This window comes from Larus michahellis, chromosome 2 (genome assembly GCF_964199755.1).
Source record: "Larus michahellis chromosome 2, bLarMic1.1, whole genome shotgun sequence".
Classification (NCBI taxonomy): Eukaryota; Metazoa; Chordata; class Aves; order Charadriiformes; family Laridae; genus Larus; species Larus michahellis.
In genome coordinates, this window is record NC_133897.1 from 21,509,288 (window position 1) to 21,525,717 (window position 16,430).

Below are 16,430 nucleotides of genomic sequence, written 5' to 3' on the forward strand. Positions count from 1 at the left end.
GTGGTTTATGTGGACGGTCAGTACTGTATATTATACTTAATAACAGAAATTATGAACGGTTGCCGTATTTGCAGAACTGATTTCCTTACTTCTTAGTCAAAATGGCAAGCTTTGTGTTGATTTATAGATAAATCTAAGAAAAATTAAATTCATACATTTTGCTCTTAAAGAGACAGAGACTGTTGTAGATGATTGGGATGAACTGTGATATAAATACCCACTGACACCTAAAAAAAGCAATGATTTCAGCTAGTCTAGGATGGCTTTCCTAAGCAAAAACACAGTAGTAACACTCTGCATCTTGGTAACAAATATGTTTGCAGTAACTCAAACATTTTTGTTCCTGCAACTCAACCAGCCTGATTCCTTTACGTACTACTCTCAGCCGTCACAATAATGACAAGCTTGAATAGCTCAAGAGAATGATGTGCCCCCAGTTTGAAAACACTATGCAAATACTTGAATTTTTTTTACACATAGTCTTTTAATAGTTATCACATCAAAAGAGAGCAGAAGCAAGAAATTCTAGGAGGTGAATGTGCATGATAGGGAGCTTTAGCAAAATAATCCACCTTTGATATGTATTGATTATTTCCCTGTTACCAAAATGACTCTCTCTAAATCCTTGCCAAAACACAATTTAGATATGGCCTTTAATTCTAAGTCCTCAAGTATTTGCGAACAGTCATGGCAGCACGGATATATGTCAACTTTCCCCCATCAAACTGGAAAATCTTTTGTATTGACTATTAAAGAGTAATAGAAATGGAAATGAAACTTAATAGATTGAAGTGTAGGATTATACCAAGAATTTTTTCTCAGGTCATTTTCTGTTCTTTCTCTGAAGACCTCTCTACATCATCTCTTAGTTATGTATTTTCTGTGCTTTAAATTGTAATTCTTGACTCACTTAGCAAAGTGATGGGTGTCTGAGAAGAGATGGGGCCATTGGTCTCCTGTTAACTGGTTGTTTCCACAGTATAGTTATTTTTGTCATGGTATCAATAGTGTAGATAGGGTATTGAGGCTGTGGTGCTCCAATTAACTATGTATTGTGCATGTGGTAAAAGATGCGGGTGCAGAGCCCTTGATACCAGGTTTGAACTGGATTCCCCTTGGATGCCACGGGGATGCCGCCCTGTGGCAGCGCTGCTGTATTTTCAGGATTACTGATGTTCATCGCAGTTTCTTTCTCACTCTGTGCCTGGTGTGTCCCTTGATTTCTATTCAGCAGGACTCCTCTTATTAGCTTGAACTAATAGCCTCAGTTGGTGTTTACCAGTAATTAATGATTTCAGAGGATAAAGTATTTGTCAGAAATTTAGCTGGCAGGTGGAAACGGGCTGAGCAAGTTTGCCCAGTACAGTGCTGGTGAAAAGTTGTTGTTAATCAAAAGAAATTAAAAAAATATTAAAGTAATCAAGTTACCAGTCAAGAATTATCTCACAGCAGAGTCATATTTAATCTTAGTGCACAATATGATTGTGATGACAAGTTTCCACACATATACCATGATAAATGGATGCTATTCTTTTATGGCAATGATTACATTATACATTTTGGCATTTATGGGACACAGTTGCATTTTTTTAGAATATTCAATCTTCTCGCCATGTTTTCATCTATTGTTTTCTCTGACAGCTGGAATAAGACCATGAAGTCAAGTGACAGAGGCCATAAGGGTCTCTGGTTGCTGAACTGCTTCTCTGCTTCAATTTTCAAGTTAGATTTGTTTGCTATAGTTGTTATTTTTCTATTTCTACTTGGTGGTTTATTTCATATCTAAAATAAAAAAGCAAACACTTTGTGCCAAAATCTTTAAACTCTGCATGCAAAATTGTAATTAGGTATCTTGTGGGTGTAGATTAGTAATGTGCACAAGCAACGTGTCATGTAATTGCCTGCTGCAGATGTGCAAACGAGGTTTTTCATGGAAGCAAATGAACCTGCACATTGTCTCTGCTCTCCCCCATCTAAAAAATTAGCCTTGCATACGCTTCATATTTTGAAGTAATATCTGATCTTACTTTGGGACGGTAATAACCATCTTGAAGCAATGAGACTTCAGAGAACTATCTTTGAAAAAAAAATATCTCCATATGAAATTCAAATATGGTTTCTTTTTAATTTAATTTTAAATGACAGATCAATAAATGTGGGTCTTTGGTTTGGTTCTTTGTACTCACCTACAAGTCTATCCCCCCCTGCTTTTTCCCTCCATCCTCTATATTTTTCTTTTCTGTGTTGAGTTGCCTTCTTTGTAATCTGAACATTTCTGGCTGTTTCTGCAGCTCTTTGACTATACGGCGTGTGGAGATGTAGGGGAGGACAATGATAAACCATTAGCAAAAATATCATAATTCATGTGTAATACTACAAGCATTAAATTAACTGCTATTTAGTTATAATTCAGTATGGCCTTGACTTTAATTTTTTTTTTTTTTTAATGAGTTGCCATACATTTAACACCGCCGTCCATTTGCTGGATTCCCTTTGCTTTATGGTAGCTTTTATTTGTCTAATTGTGTATATTTTAATAGTTAACATTTCCTATTTCTGTCTAATTTGATGCTGGTGCTATTAACAAAGAGAAAACTGAGACCAGATGGTTGCCAAACAGTGAGGCCACCTGGTATTCTAGCAATGCCAAATATATTTTCCCCCTCCATTTTTCTTTAGAAAATCACTGAGACGGCTCCAGGATTTTTTGAGGATCCCAAGAATGTGTGCGTGCAGCCAGGCAAATATCCCAAACCCTCTTAAGTTTATCCTTGCAGTTCCCTTCTCTCTTCTTCTCTCCCTCAGGTAACTCCATCTCACTCTCTTTCTGCTTTCCCCCTCCCCTCTCCCATCCCAGCTCTGCGCTGCCGGCTCTCAGGCACACGGGTGGCAGACCTTGCTCCACCGAGCTGCCTCTGAGGCTGCAGGTGAAGTCCTGACCCTGACCACTGCTTTGGTCCACCATCTCTGCAGCCACCAGCGCTGCCGGGGTGGGACGAGGAGCTCTTATTGCAAGCAGAATCTGACAGGGTGGAGCTGCCAGGGGTCCTCCAGGAGCTTCTCCCCACCCCTTGGGCTGTTACTAGTGCGTAGCAAACAAGGAAAAAAATGCCTTGAAGAACAGGGCGTTTTGGACGCAGTAGCCTGTGGCTTGCCATCTGATGCCTTGTTGATTTGAGGGCCAACTCTGAACTAAAGCTGTTGTCAGAGGTGTGACAGTGTGAGTTGGGACTGACATGATCATAGACTGAGGATACAATAGTGCACACACCGTGCACAGTTTGCACCGAGTGGCAGGAGTTAGACTAAGCTAACCAAAAATATTTTTTCTCTGGTACAAACTGCATCTACGCTCTGCTCCCCGTGCCAGTGCCGTATGCTGATATGAGCTGCACCATGTGCATGGTGACAGACGAGCTGTTCGAATGTGTGCTTCTCACACATTTCAGAAGTCTGGTATAGGCAGTGCCTGTGTCAGTATTGATACATCTTTGAGACAAGCAGCGTTAACACACCATATTGACACGGGTCTGGGTCAGGGAATGGAGTGTAACTCCTCACTTAGCTGCTGCCAGTCCTTCTCTGCCTCCTCTCCTTCCTTCCTCTGCCTTTGTAGCTGATTTTCTGGACCCTGCTGGTTTATAGACCCCAAATACCTTGAACGATACTGACGTGAACCCCTGGGTGCTGTGGGTCAGTGAGTGTAGGTGTCTGTCTGAACACCCTGGTTGAATTCTGGCAGAGAGAACAGCTGCCACTATGTCGGCTCTCAGCAAACGCCCAGCTTACTGCAGTAGCTAGTGGCTCTAGTCCTAGCACGCTGTGCTAGGAGCTGCACGAATTGAACACAAAACCCCCAGTATCTGCCTAAAAAGAGCTTATACTCCATTTGTAAGAGCCAGGAGAAGGGTGTAAACAGATGAGGAAATATAAGAAATAATAAGCTTGGTATTCAGCGGTGTAACAGATAGCTGTCTGGAATGCTGTGTGTACAATACACCTGTACCTACACATTTCTTACGATTCCTTTCCTGTGCTGTGGTCTGACAGTGGTTGTGGCAACATTGAACTTTCTTCTCAGAGCCCTCTGTCTTGTGCTGGGCATACGTTGCCTTTATTCCTTTGCTCACCATCCTCTTACATTATGTACCTGTTTCCAGCATATTCTGAAAGTGTCAGAAGCAGCAATCATCCTTCATTTGGCAGGATTTGAGCTTCACTATAGCTCTACCAACGATTGCCTCACTGCTAACATGGTTTCCCCAGTCGGCTGCAGAACGGTCCCCTTCAAACACTGACTCTAGTTGAAGCTGGGTTTCTAGAGGTCCATGTTCCTGCTGGTTACAGTATATGTCGGACACAGTCCCATTACAGCCCGCACAAACCAGTTGAGCAGCAGGAGGTCTTTTGGCAAAAAGACATCAGAATGGCCTGCCTTCAAAACTTCCCATCCTTTGGAAAATGGAAAATACTCCATCATATCTTTCCAGCAGGTAGGACTAACAATGTGCGTTTAAACTTTGTGATAGGAAGATAACATAAAAACAATGTCTTGGTGGAAATACTGCCCACAAAGCGCCCGCCCAGAATTACTCCTATTTGGTCTGTTTAAGCAACAAGTCATAATGATTCAAATGTGCTTTACAGAGGCAGTTGCCTGGAGTGACAAGGATGTTGCTTTTTGGGGCGTTTCCATTGTGAAGAGACTGTATTTGCCTTCAGACTTCTCTGTATTATATTAAAACTAATTTTGCAATACTTACCATTTTTCAAAATATGTAAATGTGCCTTGAAGTTGACAGTAGACCCGACAATCAGACTTACTGCTGTGAGTGACTGCATTGCCCTGCAGCTGAAAATATTAAAAATTATGAAGGAAAAGGACAATCATTGTTTGTAATCTAGGAAGTTCATATCTAATCTCTGTCATTCAAATAAGCATGTTGGAAAGCACGTTGTGCAATTGCCAGAAGTCGTGCCTTGTTCTCTTACGCCAGTGCATGAGGGTCCTGGGGGCTTTGGATAAAATTCTCTGCAATTAATGAACGTTTCAGTGCATTTAAATGGATCTTTTTTTCAGCCTACTTGATTTGTGCAGGCTGGCTGTGTTACTCGCGGAAGCTGTACCTTGTATGGAATATACCTCCCTGCAGAGGTGAATTCAACAGCGCAGACCAAAATCCCTGTTGCATCTTACCTGTAGGATATGATGTTTCCTGACGTATTGAAAAGGGGATGGCATGCTGGCTGAAAGGAGGCTGAGCCTTCTCCCTTCCAGATAAACAAATCTCTAAAAAATATGCAAACGATTTCATATCTAAGAAAATCAGCATCTTTCAGAGTATTTTTAACATTATGTGCCAGTCCTCCTGTTTCCTTGCATACGAATGGCAGACACAGTTTGTATCGTTACTGTAAGACTATCCCTGCCACTACTCTCCCTCCCCTAAAATAAAAAGATTAGGTTTTCTTGGGAGGGGTAAGTTCCTGATTATTAGAGGTGCAAAAGAAAAAACAACCAAACGAGGATTGAAAGTTATGACAAAGTTATTTTCATCAGTCTAGTTTGTTTCACAAGTAGAAGGCTTTACAGTAATGAAAAACCTCATCTGTAGATTTTTTCAAAACCTAAAAGCAGTCGAAAGGTGGGATATATACAGATTTAGGAATGTCATTCCTGTCTTTTATAAGAGTCAATGACCTCTTTCCTAGTTTTCTCTGGTCACTAAAGGAAAAAAAAACCAATAACCAAAAACCCAAGCCTGTGGCCTTCAGTGCTTGGAACTAAAAAATAGTTTTATTATACATTTCTAAGGAAGTTTTGAAAAAGCATTTAAATAACAAAAAGATCCTTCTTTAAATTCCCACCTTCTCTCCACTAACTGCCATTTAACAAAGGCAGCAGTTTTTACAGCTGGGGTGATTTGTAACCGTTCTCATCTTTCTTGTCCCTCCCTCTCTCCCCTCCTACTCATTGTTATTAGCTAACATCTCTGATAAGAAATGCAACATACCGTAAGGCCCCTATCTGCTCCTTCAGGAGGCCTGGTTCTTCCTTTTCTGAAACAGTGGTCGTGTTTGGGTTTTTTTTTTTTTTTTTTTTAAAGTTTTCAGTTAATTTCTGGAATAATTTCTCTAATTTGTGGACCCTTCTTTTTCTTTCTGCTTTTTTCTGTGCGTAAGCAGGCCCTGCTGCTACACCCCACTTTTTGCTCTGATCCTTGCCCAGCCAACTGTCACTTTTTAGCCTGCAGGGAACCTTCTGGTACTAACATTCCTGCCTTGTTTTTATTAGAAGGGCATCTCTCACAACATATCCCTCGCTGTTTGAAGCAGAAGTCATGTGTATTCAGTAGGAATGAATAATGGATATATTTAAAGGGTACCTTGCCCTTCTCGTTCCTTTGCACATCATAAATAACCACTCTTTTAGTTTGGATTTACATATTGCTCTACAGGCACAGTTTGAAAAAAAAATCTGGTGATTCAGCTCTCAATTTAAAAAAACACTGTGCTGTATGCAGTTGATAGTTTCTGTGTCTGAAAACTGATCCCACACCAAGCTCAGTGCTGGCATCCATGTGCAGCTCTGGAATTCTGAAGATTAGGAAACTGGTCATGAATTTATTTTGAAGCACCTCACAAAAATACAGCGTGACAGGAGACGTATAGACAACATGAGTTGTCTGTAGAGTTAATTTCACCTGGCTTTAGATGTCTTTTTAAGATACCTAAAGATATTTTAGGTGTTTTAAAGATATATTTTTACATTTTAAGGTATTTTTATGATGTTTTAAATATCTTCTTCAGGATGAGCTGAGTTGTTCTCTGAAAATGCCCGTTTCTCTCCGCTCACTGTGAAAGCAAGTTGGTTGATGAGGTTGTGTGTAGGTGTCTGTGTTAGAGACATCTGCTTTTTGTCCAATGAGCCCACTGTTCCTGGCCACTTATCACCATTTGAGGAGTTCTCTGTGGTAACGGCTGTATTAAAAGATAAACTGAACTTGGAATTTTCCTGTTAACTGTAACAAGCTTTAGCTGAGGATCCCAAAGAAGATCCTAAAATTGAAGGCCAGCCTTGAAGGATGATTTAAGTATCTGATCTAAGTTTAAAGATGTTAAAGTAGAGAGTCCGAGCAGCAAATGTTTTTGATGGGGGTGGGATGAGGGGACTGGATGTATTTTTATTGCCCATTTTTCTTAGATAACTGACAAATGGAATGGACTAATTTCCCTGTTACCATCAACACTGTGGAACTACTTCCAAGTTATCATATTCTCACTGTAGTGCTTTCCCTTGAGCATGTGGCTAAGGTTTTTTGATACGTGTCCCTTGTGTGTTGTAGCTTCCATAGTCTAGGACAACTTATGTCTCTCTCCCTGTGAGTTGCGGCAGGACTGTGGTCCAGTTCCTGGTGAGCATGGGGAAGTGTGGGCTTGAGCCAGGGAGTCAGGGGCGATGAGCCTGTATTCTCTTTGCGAATGAGCTAGATTACCTCTGTAAGCATTTTCTAGGTGTCGAGGCACAGAATTTGGAGGTATTGGAAACTGTATACTCAGATCATTCAAGCGTCAGAGTGGATGAAGAAAAGACAGTCAGAACCAGGTTACAAAACTGATTTTACTGGTGGCCTTTTGCATCTTCTGATCTCAGTTCATGCGGCTGTAATTTTGGAATTGTATGACTTTCCTGTTTCTAACAGTTTCACTCTGCTTGTTGTTATCATGATATTTGAGAGGCTGACGATGTAAATATTAGATTTGCATCTACAGGAGGATGCTTACATACTGAAGGGCACGGGAGAGGGACTGCCTATTTTGTCCATTTAGCTGTAAGCAGATTCTGAAATCCTTAAAATTTTTCTGCCCTCCAAGTTATCTTTCACCCACTCAGTAATGAAGATAAAACCCTAAAAAGAGATAGAGGAATAGAGGAACGGACTGCACGAGACATCTTATAACTAATATGGCAAAGTGGGCACAGAGTGTCTACAGCAGGTATGGATTTTGCAGTCAGGGCTGCACTGCAGGGTTCCACTTGGTAGATAAGTTTCCAAGAAATAACCAATAAATGACAGAATAAACAGTTGTAAGGAGCTTCCATAAGGGCACATAAAGGCAAATGATCCATTAACTCCATAGAATGGGAGATGGCGTGTCCTTATCAAGGAAGTAGATAAGAGAAGCTGTAGGATAATGAGACATGAGGATAGTTTACTATGTTAGTGGTATATAACATGGCAGCTATGTGGCATCTGAGTGACAGACATGAGACACCCTGAGTTTGCTAAGCTGTTAGCAGAGGCCAGAAGCTATAATTGCCACCACATCTCATCATTTTCTGTAATGCCTGCATGCCTGCACGTCTGCGTTGCTCAAATCTAGATTTTTTTTTTTTTTCTTTTTTCCCAGATCTCTTTCCTGTGCACTTTGTTCTGGGCTGTGTTCTGGTTGCTCTCAGTTGGACTAATTTCAGGCTCTTTCTTCTGCTAGAGCAGCTAATGTTCCCTGATTTGTTGGCCGTTGTTCATGGAAGTTTTACAGACTTTTTCCACCCCCCCTGCATGTCATTTGCTGGCTTCTGCTGCCTGTTAGTGTTTGTTTTGGTTACCTTTTGCATTATATGACTACAACTTGCACCCTTGGTCTGTATTACAGTTTTCTAAGTTCAGTCTTCTTTACATCCCTTCTGGGGTCGATCTTCTTCACATCCCATGCTATATTTTTCAGTTTAGTTTTTGGCTTGGCTCTTTGAAGTTTTCTGCTCTCTTTGGACCAATATGGTCCTTGTGTTGTATGAACGATTTGTTAGGTGGTGTTTTGGTGGTGTTTTTTTTTTGGGGGGGGGGGGGGAGGAGAAGTCTTTTTTTGTGTTTTTATTTCTCCCCAGAACTGTTATTGTGGCTGCCTGTCTTTTCTGTGGATGTGCATTTTTGGGTTATAACTTCCTGGTACACAGTGGGCAGATGCCTCTGAGCTCTGCTAGTACCATGAGCCAGCTAAAGGCTGCGCGGCCGTGCTTTGCGTGGCACTGAGCCCAGGCTAACATATCCTGCCTCTCAGCAGGACTCTTACTAGCTCAGTCTTGCTCAGCCAGCAGTTACGCATTTTCTGTCCACCTCGGAGAGTAGGCAGAGCAAGCTCACACGTGCTTGTGATTTACTGCGTACTTCCTTCAGAGTACACAGCTCAGGAGTTCATCATTTTCCTGGTGGATGCCTGAGTATTCTCCTTTCTGATGGAGAGAACAGCAAGACAGTGACTGTATATTTAGTTCGGAACCTGGAGTTAAAACCATATTCCAGGATTTAGCAAATCTGTGCATGAGGCATTTAAATGTTGGTTTTTGTTTTACTTTTTTTTTCTTTTTAATTCCCCCCGCCCTGTACTCCCTTTATGTCTGATAATTATCCTTCTCTTTGGAGGAGTTTGCTGTTAACTAGTTTCATTTTTGAGGATATTATTAAAATTTGTGGTAATTTATCAGGTTGCATTTAGATTAGATCTATATATATCAGTCTTTAATTTTCTGCCTGGAGATGAGATATGGTAAAGGCAAATCTATTTCTATTGTGGCAGAGTAAGAAATCCTTCATGTCCTCAGACTTCTGTTCCTTGGAGATACAGAATATACCAAGTGATAGGTAGTAGACAGAAGATCTGACTTACTTCTCTGAAATGAGATGAGGTTGCAACTACATTTCTCTTTGGCTGCAGTTCTGCACGGAATTTGTTTACTGCTTCTAAAATGTTGATGTAAAGTTTCTTTCACAAATTAAATGGATGATAATTGCTGGTGGAAGTGGGGGCAAACCAACTTGATCTGCCACTGGCTCGTTCTTTATGTAGCCTTCTCTGTCTGTGTGGACTTTGGAGAACATTAGTGCTATATTTTGATAGAAAAGGGTATGACTGACCTCTGCTTTGCCCAATAGCAAAACAAGGTGCAAGGCACTTGAGCAGCATATTTAGTGGTATAAAACTAATTTATTGAGCAGAAGCACCTAGGTAGTTTCAGTAGCAGTAACTTGTGATGGAGTGGAGCCTCGGTGACTTGTTTGGACGTAAGCCTGTTGGATTGCCCTCTATTCGTAATTTTACTTGGATCCCAGCTACTGTTCACATGCTGTTGTGTTACATCCAAACGGAGGACTCCATCTTTTTCTTATTCTGAAGCTGTTGATCTCTCACTGCCTCCAATTTCCTGTCCCTGCACGTCCCGGGGTCTGGAACGCTTTTGCCTGTGATTTTTCTGTGAATCACTCTCACCATCCTCAGTATAAAGAGACCACATTATAGAGACATTATCTCCAGAGTTACTATTTATGCATTTTGATTTGCACCCATCCAACATTTTAACTCTTCTGACGTGGATTCCAAGATTTTTGTTTGTTAGAAGTAGTTTCCTGGCAAAACTGTGAAGGTCCTCAGGGAACTGCAGTGCAGAGATTTGCAGATGGTCGGAGACTTGCTCAGACATACTCTACAGGGTAGCACAGACAGACTTGCCCAATGTTTGAATGGTGTGTGTAGAAAGACAGTATATTTAGTGTTAGTTATGGCACTTGAACATTTTAACCCAGTATGTTTGCAAATGTTTTTTGTAGTGTTGGAGTGCTGGCCTTTTCAGATTTGAAACACCTTTAAATGAGAAGCTTTCTACTCTCAGAAGTTTCAACTATCACAAATGCTTCAGAGCCCTGAGTTGTGAAAATGGCTTTTTTACTGTATTAAAAGGAAAAATTTCTAAAATATGACTGTGTGCATTCTAAAGACTGTTTTGAAAAAATTACAAAATGCAGTGTTGGGGAATTTTTGTTTTGTTTTATTTTGCTCCCTACAGGTGTTTTTTTTTTTTTTTTTTTTTTTTGCTTTTAATGCAGATTCCTTTAGCTGACTGAGAACAGTAAAACTAAGGGGGTGAAATCTTTAAACTTGTAGTCCTTGTTCCATCAACACTCATTCATCAGTGACCTTTTAGGAGTTCATAGCTCCTTGACTTCCCTAATGAATGCCCAACCTATAGCTTCTGGTTCATATAAAAACCTTGAGGACAGTTTAGTCTGCCCTGGGGACCGTTCCCAACTCCTGTGTTCCAGATGACTCTTCAGATTTACTGTGGACAATAACTTAATTGAGTGACAGTGAGAGGACTATGTCTTACTGCCATCGGGAGAAGCAATGCAGGGGCAGACTGGGTACCAACTGTTGTTGGGTCTTAGATGGCACTTAAACGTACCTCTAGTATGAGCAGGAGACGAATGGGGTTTAAAGCTATGGGCAGTGTTAGAAGACAGGCTGTGCCGTGAAGACTGAAACTTAGCTTTGTCAGGTAGGATAACGTAGGAATCCTTCATAAGAGGGATTAGTCAACTAAGAGGAAGTCTTATTGTGTTTAGTTTGGAATTGTTCTTTACGTTTGATTTGCCTGTAAACATTTTTTTAGTCATGTTCATAAAAAAATTTACAGAGTAAATTTTTTCTCCGTCTTGCCATTAAGTTTGTAAGAAGCAAGATAAATCAAGGCAAAATCAACAGACTCTATGGAAGAAGCAGATCCAAACAAAAGCATCTTTGCCAAGATGCACCTGAAGGACCTGTACTGTGGGAGATGATTTCTTGCCAGTCTGTGAAAACCAGTGTATTAGCAGATGGTGACCTTTGGGAAAGAGTTGTGTGTGCCGGGCACAGAAGGAGCAGATGGCCCTGGGCAAACCTCAGAAACAACATACTGAAACAAATTCATAAATATTCAGGGTGTGGTAAAGACTGTAGGTCTGTGAACATCCCTCTCGGGGCAAACATGGTGTGAGGGGTCCTGTCCTCTCGTTCTACCCTGCTTACTCCTTCCTTGCTGCATGATGATGCCACAGTCTGTGGGGCCGTGCAGTGTCTGAGAGTAAGGAAAGAGTATATTTTGGAAGCAGATTGTTGGCATATTTACCTGGTCTGTACAGGGAAGCGGAGAAGGGACTGTACATGAAACCAGCTTTGATATTGCCTTAGCTTTTGGGGATTTAATATTCACTTTTTAGTGGCTGAGTAACTTTTTGCGGTAGAGACGGAAAGAAGAGTGTTTCTCAGGGTGGCATTATTCACAGCTCTCCAGTGATGATAATGGCATGAGGATCCGCCATGTTGAATTCTTGCTCTGATTTCTTTTTGTTTGGTGTTTTTTGGATTCCAATGTTTATTCAACTGATACATGCTTCTGTTACTGCAAATGAGTCTGGACTAAGGGTAGGTGCCAAAAAACCAAGAGAATAATCAGTCTTTTAGGCTCCATTTATATTTTCAGCGTATTTTTCTCAGGAAAAATTAATCATGTTTTGCTAATAGGTGGCTTTGCTGCCAAGTACCAAGTATACCTGCAAAAAAAACGAGAAGCATTTTCTCCAGCATAAGATTATATATACGGAGTAAGATGGACGCTCTCTCCTTGTCTGCTTCATGCTGACCTAGTGAATGGTGAATGGTCTTACACAATCCTGTCTTTGAGCCTCTCAAAGATATCTTGCTGATGTCATGAATCTGAGAAGTTTGATTTGTTAAATATCTGTTGGATCACTTAATCCTTTCACTGTGGGTCTGTGCAGAATTACTTCTCGAGAAGTATTTTCACTTAAAACTTTTTCATTTATGGTGATTTATTACTGTTTTATTTCTAATGTTTATGCCACACGTTGTTTCTCAAAGGATCAATTTTTCAGGGCACTCAGTGCTGAGGGTGCTCTGCATTTGTGAGACTGCACTGAATTTTGGAGCCAAGAGGGAGGCATTATGAACCACTGGCTGGGATTTTGGTGATGAGTTGCTAAAAAGCATCTTTGTAGGAAATTGCCTCATTTATGATTCAGTCATTAGGGGTTACAGAAGTTTCCATTTCAAAACTAAATTTCAAGGGTTCCAGTTTGGCGTGGGTTGACCTTGGCTGGCTGCCAGGTGCCCACCAAGCCACTCCCTCTCCTCAGCAGGACAGAGAAAATATGATGAAAAAAACCTCGTAGGTCAAGTTTAGTGGAAAAAAAGCAAAGGCCATGCACGGAAGCAAAGCCAAAAAAAAAGAAGAGTTATTCTCTGCTTCCCATCAGCAGGCGATGTCCAGCCACTTACTGGGAAGTAGGGCCTCAGTACATTTAGTGGTTGCTTCAGAAGACAAATGCCTCCTCAGCTTTTGTTGCCGAGTGTGGTGTTTTATGATATGGAATATCCCTTTGGTCAGTTTGGCTCAGCTGTCCTGGCTGTATCCTCTCACCCACCCCGAGTCTACTGGCCTTTGGGTGGGGTTGGCAAGATATCCTTGATGCTGTGCAAGCACTGCTTAACAATGGCCCAAGACACTGTTGTAGCTATAAATACAAAGCATAGCGCGCTCTCGGCTGCTATGAGGAAAGTTAACTCCATCCCAGCCACAGCCGGTATGCAGTTAAGTCATTCAGTGTAGTGATATTCACAGCTCCTATACAGAATATTCTCTTCTGTTGTAAATTGGTTTAAAGCCATTAAATTACATTTTAGTCCCTGATTTTGGAGTAAGAAAAATTTTTCTGGGTAAGAAAAGCTTGACTTTTAAAATTATTTAAAATTGGAGGGCAGTCAGCAGTTGTTTTCTCCCATCTTCATTCAGATGCATTCTTGATAGTGAATAGGATTTTTTTGGATCCAAATTCTGAATGACTGATGGTATCTTTATTATTTGACATTTCCTGGAAACTACGGGGTTTTGTTCTTTTGCACTTATAATAACTAGTGGTTTTAGTGGGACACATTTCACTGAGCTGTGGCCTTCATGAAACATTACATTTATTTGTGATTTTTATAACTTAAAGCTACGTTTTGAAGTTAGATAGCAAAATCCAATAATGCATATATTAAGTCTGCTAATATTTTATATAATTTATTTATTTATAATTTCAGAGTAGTTACTCTAAAGGATATAGTTAACCTTACTCCTCTGAAGTGATTTATTTATAGAGAGTAGGAGCCCTTTTTATCTGACTGAAGGATTAAAATAATGTGAAGTTAAAACTATCTAGTTTCCTCCCTCTCTTCTTCTTCTGTTCTTTTGTAAGATGAATAAAGGTCATTTGAAGTTAATGGCTGGTACATTTGGAACTAATAACAGGAAATGCTCATTCTAACAATAGGTAATATTTCTTATAGGCAGGGCTGAGCCCATTTCCCATTATAAGATGTGTTCACTTGCTCATAATTCTGGTAAACTTTAAGCAGTAAGGCCGAACGTTTCCATGTCAGCTGTCTGCCTCAGGCCAAATTTGGAATTTTTATGCAAAATACTCAGCTGTTTCCAAGGCTGAGAGTAGGACAAACTTTTATTCTCTTAGTTGAAATTCTTGACGCTTTTTTTTTTTTTTTTTTTTTGAACAGCTCTGTTGTCTTAGTATTTAGGGCTGAGGAGTTGAAGCTTTCTGAGATGGAAGAAAGGCTTTTGTGTTAGGCATGTGTCCTTGGCCATGGAAGTCTGTCCAAATTTGGTGAAGTTTTGTATGTTCACATATGTTCACATATACTCGTAAGACCTCTTTCTTAGCACCAGACAGTCCCAGAATATTATGCCCAGCCAGTATGATCAAGGAAGCCTCTGTGAGTCAATGGGAAGATGTAGAGCCATTTGGTAGAAGTAAAGGCAGGTAATAGGCAACGGAAAAAGCATATTTGAGAAAGGTATTTGAAGTGCCTTGGGTAAAGTGACTTAGCAAAAAACCATGGAGAAGTGGAGTAGACTAGTTTAGAAGCTCAGAGGGAGATGGGGTTATTCCTGATAACGGTGGTCAAATGGAAAGAAAAGGCTTGAACCCGGGGGAGATGAATAGAAGGGCATGGGCCACCAGTCCATGCTTTCCTCAAAAGCCTGAGAGGAAGCACTGTTTCCTTAGTGTGAGGGTGGCATGAAAAGAATATACTTGTGTGAAATCTAGAGTCATTTGTGTGTGAATTTCAGCCAGCTCTACAGGTGGAACACAGGAAAAACGATTGTTGCTGTGGTCATTTAATACTACAGTGTCTCAAGGATTTGTAAGATGGACCTATGCGCATGACCTGTATACAATGATAACTATATACACACTAAAGCTTCATTTAAAGAAAATGCAAAGGGCATGAACATGCACATTGAGGATTAGGATGGGCAGGACAAACTGTATTCGATAGCCTTGTGAAAGTTTCCTTTTGTGATCTAGGGTGGTTTTTTTCTTGTGTATCACCATGATAACATCAAGTGCTTGCTGATGAAATAAGCCTAAGCGAGCCTTGAACTAAAAGTTTGGTACATAAGCTGGATGTTTTCTGGATATCAGTTGTGTGAAGGAGAATACTGCTTTTTGTACTACTGCTCTCCCATGTGTTGCAAAATCTGGATGTGTGTAGTGAATAAAGCAGGGGACGTAGGAAGTAAAAGGAAGTTGTTATGGGTAAGGTAGCTGAATCCATCCGTGGAGACATGGGTCCCACCTCTGTCTTTGCCACAGAGTTCTGTCTCTTGTTCAGCAGTGACTTAAGATTTTTGCAGATTTCATCGTGTTTCTTTATGTTGAAATTGAGATTCCCAATGACTGGTTTGCAGAAGTACTGAGTATTTGCATAAGTAACCGAAGTCCATAATTTGAACATATTCAAGTGTTAGGAATCTGACAGTGAACAGCCTGAGACCCCTCTACATTTTTGGAAATTAAGCTTTTTTTCACCTCAGTTTGCAGGTTGCCCTAGAAGTACGAATAATACCATTCCTACTTTCCAGGGTGCACTATGAAAATTGATTAATGACTGTGATGAGAGCTATAAAAACCCCTCCTGAGGAAAATAATATCCCTACCTTGATGGTAGGATTTGAATAGTCTGGTCCGAAAAAGGATACAACCACATATGGAACCATCTCTGCTGTGTATAGAATAAAGCAGGGGGCCTGTCAAAGGGTAATATATGAGGACCTGATTAAAGACAATATCCTAATGCATATGTGCAAGAGGGACAAATTAAGCTTGTATAGGCAGCCATTCCCTAACTTATGAATGTTTGACTTTGCTATCTTCTAAATACTCTTTTCATGCAGCACTTTTTTAACCTGTAATTTATGTTTCAACTGGGGAGGAGAATGGTAGACTCATCATGAAGTGAAGCTGGAATGTGAAGATGTGTATTTGAAGACTCCAGATATAGCTATTTTTTTGTGTGAAAATAAGTGCTTGATGGTGTGCTGGTGTCCGTAGTTCTGTGGTTACCACTATGAGAATGAAATGACCATGGAGAGTGAGTGATCTTCTCTCCACAGTGGCAGTACATGTGGAAGTGAGTCCACAGCATCCCCAGAGGAGGCAGTTACTGGGGTCCTGGGGAATTTTGCCCAGTTGCTGCCTATCTGTGTTTGTGGATGAAGGAAGGCTTCCCCTTTAAGGGCTGAAAACCTTTCACAA

General features: G+C 40.6%; 1 protein-coding gene across 2 annotated transcripts in view; it reads left to right on the plus strand.

Annotated features, from left to right (window-relative positions):
- NEBL (nebulette) overlaps positions 1 to 16,430 on the plus strand; it is a 274,675-nt gene that overhangs the window by 113,254 nt on the left and 144,991 nt on the right. The gene's annotated exons all lie outside the window — the stretch shown is intronic.